Genomic DNA, 10,058 nt, shown 5'->3' on the forward strand with positions numbered 1-10,058 from the left:
GTCTCCAAGCTGTTTTTCAGATTACAATTCCCATCATCCCTGACAACCAAGTTTGGGAAACAATGATCTGGCAGAGGTTTAGTGCTAATGTTCATGCTGATTGCTTTCAGAATTTGCCATCTCACTAATCTAGAAAAATCACTGGACAATATTGAGGGGGAACAGAAGTGCACATGTGCATAAAGCTTGTGGGGAAGGTCTTCTCTGACGTCATCTGCCGTGGTGTCATACCACACCCACTGGTGTGAATGGAACTCAGTGTGACAAGGCAGTATATTGATGAAAAAGCCACAGTTCTGTTACGTGACAGAAAATACACTGTGAAAGGAACATTAGAAACCAGGTCAAAAGCACCAGCATTATAACACAGAAAACTCATGCAATAATCATTGTGTCTGAACGCACCCACTGTATGAAAGAATGTACACTTCAATCAAACCAATCAATCATTTTATTTGTATGGCGCCTTTCCGATAATAATAATAATAATAATAATAATAATAATAATAATAATAATAATAATAAATTTATTATTTGTACCCCGCCCATCTGGCTGGGTTTCCCCAGCCACTCTGGGCGGCTTCCATAGAAACCAAAAAACCCCACTAAAATATCATACATTAAAAACTTCCCTGAACAGGGCTGCCTTAAGATGTCTTCTGAATGTCAGGTAGTTGCTTATCGTTTTGACATCTGATGGGAGGGCATTCCACAGGGCGGGCGCCACTACCGAAAAGGCCCTCTGCCTGGTTCCCTGTAGCTTTGCTTCTCGCAATGAGGGAACCGCCAGAAGGCCCACGGCGCTGGACCTCAGCGTCCGGGCAGAACGATGGGGGTGGAGACGCTCCTTCAGGTATACTGGGCCGAGGCCATTTAGGGCTTTAAAGGTCAACACCAGCACTTTGAATTGTGCTCGGAAACGTACTGGGAGCCAATGTAGGTCTTTCAAGACCGGTGTTATGTGGTCTCGCCGGCCGCCCCCAGTCACTAGTCTAGCTGCCGCATTCTGGATTAGCTGTAGTTTCCGAGTCACCTTCAAAGGTAGCCCCACGTAGAGCGCATTGCAGTAGTCCAAGCGGGAGATAACTAGAGCATGCACCACTCTGGTGAGACAGTCCGCGGGCAGGTAGGGTCTCAGCCTGCGTACCAGATGGAGTTGGTAGACAGCTGCCCTGGATACAGAATTGACCTGTGCCTCCATGGACAGCTGTGAGTCCAAAATGACTCCCAGGCTACGCACCTGGTCCTTCAGGGGCACAGTTACCCCATTCAGGACCAGGGAGTCCTCCACACCAGCCCGCCCCCTGTCCCCCAAGAACAGTACTTCTGTCTTGTCAGGATTCAACCTCAATCCATTAGCCACTATCCATCCTCCAACCGCCTCCAGCCACTCACACAGGACCTTCACCGCCTTCACTGGCTCTGATTTGAAAGAGAGGTAGAGCTGGGTATCATCTTCATATTGATGGACACCCAGTCCAAACCCCCTGATGATCTCTCCCAGCGGCTTCATATAGATATTAAAAAGCATGGGGGAGAGGACGGAACCCTGAGGTACCCCACAAGTGAGGGCCCAAGGGTCACTTTCCAATGTTAAAACCAAGTTCAAGGCGTCTTGCAACATATAAAAAATGACATACATTTGTAACAAAAGTAGTCCTAAATGATAAAGCATCAGAAAGTGCACAACCAAATGGAACGATTTCCACATTAATAATAGGAAACTCCAAAATAAAAATGCAAAAAATTATTCTCAATAACAGCAACAACCCCCTAATACCCCATCCCAGGAATCTGCTCAGCTGCCTCAGCTTTTGTAGCTGGAGTCAGTCAGGGCTCTGCCCTCCCAGGCCAAGTGGGAAAAGGCCTGCAAGGCAGGGAGCAGGTCTTTCAGGACTCACAGCCAAGATGGTAAAGGTAAAGGGACCCCTGACCATTAGGTCCAGTCATGTCCAACTCTGGGGTTGCGGCGCTCATCTCGCTTTACTGGCCGAGGGAGCCAGCATACAGCTTCTGGGTCATGTGGCCAGCATGACTAAGCTGCTTCTGGTGAACCAGACAGCTAAAATATTGGGTGTACAGGTACACAGACTATACACTCCTTGAACACGTAAATATCTTTATGAGTGTACATCTTGACTTTTAGTGTACACAGGTACACAAATTGTAAACTTATTGAATGTAATGTGTGAGAGCCTATAGGATTCAGTCTAGATCAATCAGTGCTATTCAGTATGCTTAGAATTTTAGGGTATAAGGCTAGGAGGTACAGTGGTACCTTGGTTTGCATACATCTTGGTTTGCATTTTGCATGCGCTTTGTATTACAAACACGTCAAACCCGGAAATGCGTGTCCCGGTTTGCAACCATTTTTTGGATTAGAGCCCTTTATTTTTTTTGGATTATGAACTAAAAAATTTTGGAGGCCCCATTGGCGAAAGTGCGCCTTGGGTTACAACCTGTTTTGGTTTACAAACAGACCTCCGGAACTGTACTGTTAATGCTACTATTCTCTGATTTTTGGGGGTGGTACAATGTACAATGATGTAACATGAATATAGTACTTTTCATGTTGTGCTTTATGTTATAAAGTTTATAAAGTAACAATAAGGGGGGGAAACTGCTCTCTGCTGCAAGGCATTTACACAGTCTTAGTTTCAGTATGGGAAAAGACAAAATTGTAGAGGAAAGGGACCTCTCCCTATATAATGCCTGGACAGTTTGCAAACTGTATTAGTCTTCTGTTTCTAAAACATAATTTAACTAGCAAACAGAGTCCCAATTACCTTTCTATAATTTTTCTAGAAGGAAAGAAACTTTCATCTCGCCGTTTTGTTGCCATTCTGATTTCTGTTTTTTTTTAAAATAAATAAAAATAAAATGGAGGGGGGGGGTTTTGCTAATATTGTCGCCCCGGAAAGCCATAATAGCCTCTGATTTCCAATATTGGGGGAAAGCGCAAATATATAAAATATACTTGAAGCTCAGCCATAAGTAGATTATAAACATTTAATATAGAATGTTATCATAATATTCAGAGCACCAAATTGCAGACTTCTGTCACCCACTTTCAAGCATGCTTCTGAAGATCATAGTTAATTCTGCTGATTTATGGTAATGCTGAAACCCTATCATATACAGCATCAGAAACCACTAACAAGCTTAGCATAAGCTTGGACTGAAATGGCTTGAGGTTTAAATTTCTGTAACGATTATAAACTAGAAGGAGTAAAATCCCACTTCAGCAAAAAAGAAAAAAAGAAAGAAAAAAAGAAAGAAAGTGGCTTGTTACAATTCAGTATTGCCTCTCCGATTCTTCCCCTCCCTCCTTCTCCGTTTCATGTCGCCATATTTTATTTTATTTTTAGGAGGAGAGGAGGAAGTCATCTGAAACTGGGGTGGCATCTTATTCGAAACATAAAAAATAATAATCCTTTTGTATGGTAATTGCTTCATAATTAGGAGGCACAACTGCTTAGTTTGTCTTAAAATACTTAGCAAAGTATTAAAATAATCTGTAGGAGTTGCAGAAGGGGGGGGGGAGGAGAATCTGCCCAGTGCTTTCAAAGTAAGAACCACTTCACAGAATGGGAACAGATGTTGAGGGTTCTTTGAGCCTAACAGCCCCAATTCATGCCTCTATCTGCAACTGGAGTTGCTAGCTGCCAAACTGGAAACAGAATCTGCTGTGGTGGTATAATGGTCTCCCACTGCCTCAGGATAGGAGTCACAGTAAGAGCATACATAAAGGTAAAGGGTCCCCTCACCATTAGGTCCAGTTGTGGCCGACTCTGGGATTGCAGTGCTCATCTTGCTTTATTGGCCGAGGGAGCTGGCGTACAGCTTCTGGGTCATGTGGCCAGCATGACTAAGCCGCTTCTGGCAAACCAGAGCAGCTCACAGAAACGCCGTTTACCTTCCCGCTGGAGTGGTACCTATTTATCTACTTGCACTCTGACATGCTTTCGAACTGCTAGGTTGACAGGAGCAGGAACCGAGCAATGGGAGCTCACCCCGTCGCGGGGATTCGAACTGCCGACGTTCTGATCGGCAAGTCCTAGGCTCTGTGGTTTAACCCACAGCGCCACATACTTAGTTATTTATTAGATTTGTATGCTACCCTTCATCGTAAGATCTCAGGGCACTTCAAAGAATAAAATACAGGATAAAAACAAGTAATTAAGTGTGGGGGGGAAACAGCAAAACAATAACCCCCTTCCCCCAAACACATTTAAAAGGCTGTAGAATATTAATCAGCCATGTACATACACTATGCACATTCACACATACATAATTTTATTTGTATGCCACCTTTTCATGATTAAAACCTGAGGCTTACAACATGTTTTGTTTTACTTATTTTCATGTTTCTATCTTGAATTTTATTCTGTGAACTGCCCTGAGATCTTATCATGAAAGACAGTATATACGTAAATCTAATCAATAACAACAACCAGGGGCTCAGATTCCTTAGTCCAAACTCAAGCTCAGGTAAACACAGACCACTGGATACATAACAGTTGGCCTACTCTACTCTTTAAAGGCAGAAAACAGACTCCACTACTAACAGGCATCCCCGTTCTGCCCAACTGATCAACTAGTAGAGGGAGGCACTCTCCGGAGGAGCAACTTTCAAGTGTCAAGAGAACTGATTCACTGCAGAATATCCGAAAGGCAGAAACCCAAAATTTGGGTCACTTTCAAGGGGCAATACTGTTGTTTTTTTCTTGTTTTTTTGCACTGCTGTGCCATTCCCACCAACATGCCCCTGGTGAAAATTGTAATGCATGTTTTTTGTTACCGAAAGACGCATGGCATCACTGCAAGCGCCAGCGCCGGCACATATCCAGGACATTCTAGGATCAAAACAGAAGCTGGGATGGCTTCTGTAATTCCGGAAATGTCCCAGAAGTATGGGGACGGTTGGAGGATATGCTGTGCTCGAATTTGTTTGATGTATCAAGGTTGCCCTGTAGAACATTACTGCCACTGCTTTTTTTTCCTGGGGGGATACAGGGGTACGCATACCCCTAAACATTTTGTGAATCTTTGTACCTCATGTTGCTTCATGTTACGTTTTTTCAGGTTGCGTCCACGGCGACTTGGAAGTACTGGAAATCGTTACTTCCGGGTTTCGCGCTCGTTCATGCACAGTAGCGCTAAATCGCACCATGCGCCTGCGCAGAAACAGTGCTTCAGGTTGGGCTTTTCACGTTGCGAATGGGCCTCCAGAATGGATCCCGTTCGCAACCAGAGGTACCAATGTATTTATTTTATCAGATTTGAACTATAAAAGGGTGATTTTCTTGAGTCAAAATGAGAGCACCCCTAAACCATTTGTGGGGGGGGGGAGCACTGATTTTACTATGTTGCTGAAATGGAAAGCGCTCTCAAATACAGTCAAACACACAAAAAAGGAAAAAAGGAAACAAATCCAGTCAAACTTCAAGAAAGCAATAAAAATGATGGCTTTTTGTTTCATAAAAAAAACAAACCACAGTGTCTAGTTAACTCACAGCAGGCACACAAAAACAGAGGCTGAGTTTGCATATCAAATATCAGATTCTGCCACTGTTTCTAAATTTTAACCGAAGGCAGTTCTGAAGGGATCCCAAGCCTTAATACCAAATAGGGTTGCCTATGAAATCAGAATGATCAATATGTTTGTGCAAAGAAAACAAAATGGAATTTATCAGGAAATGTAAATTGAACACCCAAAACCTTCCCGTGTCTCTTAATACAGCAGCCAGATAATTGCGGGAGAGGAGTTAATCCGTATGCAAAGATTACCAGCTAAATGCAAACAAGGCTAGCAAGCTCCATAGATTTTGCTGAATAAGTGTTAGCTGGGCAAGAAGTGCTAAGCAGCACAGCTTTCCCTTTAAGAGGGTTGCAAAGCAATCCTAGGCATGTTTTCTGGGAGGTAAGTTCAGTTCCATTTCGCATTTAAAGGTGCACCTACCTAATCCCCACTTTGTGCAACCTGAAGCAAAACAGAATCCTCTCTGGATCTTGCAACGCAGGTCTCCATCCAAGTAATGCAGGCAAAAGTACTGTACTAGGGTAAAGCATGCATAAAAATGCATGTATTCGTGAAAATAACATATAAAATGCATTGCTTTAGCAAAAATTTGCTTTGCAAAAATGAGTACAGTAGGGAAAATAGCATACGGACATCTCTACATTCGGATAAATTTGACACGGAATTCATGTCAGTTTGCATTTCTTGGTACAGAAAGTATTGATCTGATGTGTAGAGACCTTTCCTATTCTACTTAATTCAAGAGGGTTCTGGAAGCTACAGTACTGATTGTATTGTTCGGAAGATCCTTTTGGGTTTTGTGGAGGCAGAAGAGAGAGAAAGTCCCATGGCTCAATAAGAAGGGTACATATACAGTGGTGCCCCGCAAGACGAATGCCTCGCAAGACGGAAAACTCGCTAGACGAAAGAGTTTTCCGTTTTGGAGGTGCTTCGCAAAACGAATTTCCTATGGGCTTGCTTCGCAAGACGACAATGTCTTGCGAGTTCCTGCTGGTTTCCCCCCCCCCCTTTCTAAGCCGCTAAGCCGCTTATCAGCTGATCCGATAAGCTGATAAGCCGCTAAAAGCCGCTAAAAGCGCTAATCCGCTAATCCTTCAATGGGCTTGCTTCGCAAGACGAAAAAACCGCTAGACGAAGAGAATCACAGAAAGGATTCTTTTCGTCTTGCGAGGCACCACTGTAGTTTGTTGGATACAATCCATATTTTATTGCATATGGGGGTAGGGTATTGTTGTTGTTTATTACAGTCATACCTCATGTTACGTTTGCTTCAGGTTGGGCGTTTTCAGGTTACGTCCCGTGGCGACCCGGAAGTACTGGAAAGGGTTACTTCTGGGTTTCGCTGCTCGCGCATGCGCAGACGTGCAAAATGACTTAACGCACATGCGCAGAAGTGGCAAATCACGGCCCGCGCAGATGCAGTTTGCGTTCTTTTCAGGTTGTGAATGGGCCTCCGGAACGGATCCCATTCACAACCAAAGGCACCACTGTACTATGGTGTGTATTTTTGTGTTTTTATTTTGTAAACTGCCCTGTGATCTTTACCACCTCCATTCATTGGTGCATTTTCAAATGTAGGCTCTAATTCATGGGTTGGCAAACTAAGGCCCGCAGACCGGATCGGGCCCAATTGCCTTCTGGATCTGGCCTGCGGATGGTCTGGGAATCACTGCATGGATTACGAGCATGCACATTCTTTCCCTCTCCCTCCCTCTCCCTCCCGTGGCAGCAGCGCCTCCTCCTCCCTCCCTCCTCCTGGCTTCTCCCTGCCCTGCCTAGAGGAGGAAGGGGGCTGGGCTTTGTTGGTGCCAGCAGCAATAGCAGCACTCAAGCAACTGCCATTTTAAGCAGCCCCTCTCCAGAGCCCTTTTGATTGCCGCTCATCGTCCCTCCACCGCCGCTGCCAGCCCCTGCTGCTCGCAAGACACAGGTAAGCAGCCACTGGGGCTTGTCCAGTGCTGTGGAGAAGGGAGGAGAGAGTCATGGGGGGGGTGGCTTATAGTCCAGCCCCCCACAAGGTCTGAGGGACAGTGGACCGACCCCCTGCTGAAAAAGTTTGCTGACCCTGCTCTAACCTCTTTCCACTGTTAGATAGCTGTTGCTCTGCCTGCATTCCTACCCTGGAAATCATTTGTTTCAATAAATATCCACCTTATTTTCCCATGCAAAATATTGGAAGCAGCTTACAAGACAACCGCAACGTAACAGAAGCGTGGCCAGGTAAAAATAACCAGCGTATTGAGTATTGGAGTACTACAATATATCCAAAACAATGGGAGAAATTGGAAGGATCTCAAAAGAGAAGATAGACAGGGACTGGAAGGTGTTTAAAGGATACTTGCAGAACCATATTGAAAAATCAGAACTCCTATTAGAATAAGCAAGTTCCGTTTTAAATACTGGAATATTAAATAAGATGGATAACAATGTGTAATAGAAAAAGAAGCAAGAAATTAGGTTAAAGGTGTGTGAAAGAAAGTAATAGAACCAGAGCAGCACACGGAAACGCCGTTTACCTTCCCACCGGAGCGGTACCTATTTATCTACTTGCACTTTGATGTGCTTTCGAACTGCTAGGTTGGCAGGAGCAGGGACCGAGCAACAGGAGCTCACCCCGTTGAGGGGATTCGAACTGCTGACCTTCTGGCTGACCTTCTGATCGGCAAGCCCTAGGCTCTGTGGTTTAACCCACAGTTCTGCCCGCGTCCCTTTTAGCCTTGTATGGGGAAGGTTTTTTTAATGTTTAATGTTTTATTATGTTTTTATATTTGTTGGAAGCCACCCAGAGTGTCTGGGGCAACCCAGTCAGATGGGCAGGGTATACATAATAACATTATTATTAATAATTATTATTAATAATATGGAATAGGATGTCCCTGTTTTCACTGGAGAAAGGTTGAAAGGTAGGTACTTGTGTTTATTTTTTCTTTATACATTTAGATGCTTTTAGATTGTCTTAAAAGTTTTTACCTTCTTTTTAATTATCACTGATGTCTTTGCCACTCTGGGCTCCTTTAGGATATAAATTTAATAAAATAAAATAAATAGATGAATTATGGAGCAGGGGCATACACCCAGATCTCTGTATTGGGAAGTTTTTAATGTTTGACGTTTTGCTATGTTTTTATGTACTAGAAGCCACCCAGAATGGCTGGGGAGGCCTGGCCAGATTGGTGGGGCATTGTTTATTTATTTAGTTGTTTGTTTGTTTGTTTGTAGGGCTCTGTCTGAGAGATCCACACACCTTTCTTCCCCACTTCAGTGCTTCAAATTTCAGAGCGGCTCTCTAGCTGGAAATCTCACAAGGGTATGTTTCCTAAAAAGATTAGAAACCAGAACCCTAGTTAGCCTTTGTTTAGCTGTTTGGCTGAGGGTGTTCTCCTAAGAGCATGCCAGCGGTGAATGATCCACGCTGAAAACCTTGACGACTCTTTAAAAGCCTTATTTTCATTTTTCAAAAATATGACAGCAAGAATTAGTACTGGCTCTTCTGTTTCAATAATGGCAGAGATGTTGAAACGACAACAAACACCATTACATTTGCATGTACATTTCTGGAGACAAAAATTGTCATTACTAATTTGGGTGGAACGTTTTATCATCTGCCCTCCAAACAAACAAAATCAGTATAAGCCGTTTTTAGCCGTCAGCTGCAAATCAATGCGAGAAACTTATAGACAGACTCGCTGGCACTCATCAGAAAAAGGGGGGAAATCTTGTTTATTTTTTTTAAGCTGAAGATTCCTCCCCCCTTTCCCATTTTTTTTTTTTTTAAAAACAGTTTTCAACACTATAATGAAACTACTTCATTTCAGGCAACAAATATGTGAGGATGCAAAAGTAAAGCACTTTATGCTTTGGCAATGTACTTGCAAATGTGGGACAGCAACATAATGCATAAGTTATTGGACTCCAACTCCCATCAGCCCCAGCCAGCATGGCCAAAGGATTATGGGAGTTGTAGGCATCTGAAGGTCACCATATTGGCTACCCATGGTCTAGTGCAGGCACCCCCAAACTCGGCCCTCCAGATGTTTTGGGACTACAACTCTCATCATCCCTAGCTAACAGAACCAGTGGTCAGGGATAATGGGAACTGTAGTCCCAAAACATCTGGAGGGCCGAGTTTGGGGGTGCCTGGTCTAGTGGCTAAATGCCAAGTAACCCAATCCCAGGAATCTCTAATTAAAAGCACATTTGTGGCCTATGATTAGCCCCAAAGAACCCTTGGAACTGTAGTTTATTAAGCTGCTGGGTTGGAAGCTCTGCGATTACTACAGTTCCCATGATTCTCTGGGGGAAGCCATGCTGGTTAAATGGTATAAATATGCTTTAAATGTATGGCATGGGTGTAACCCCTGTTGGGTGGCATTTCTGCAGAAGACCAGTGGGTGCCGGAGAGTGTGGGTGCTCACATGACTGAATGCTCCTGATACAATTTCCTTTATCCCAATAGAGAAAACTAAATATCATACAGTAGGATTCTAGCTTAAGGTTACCAGACGTCCTCATTTCC

Source organism: Podarcis liolepis (genome assembly GCF_965112155.1).
Source record: "Podarcis liolepis genome assembly, chromosome: 5".
Taxonomy (NCBI): Eukaryota; Metazoa; Chordata; class Lepidosauria; order Squamata; family Lacertidae; genus Podarcis; species Podarcis liolepis.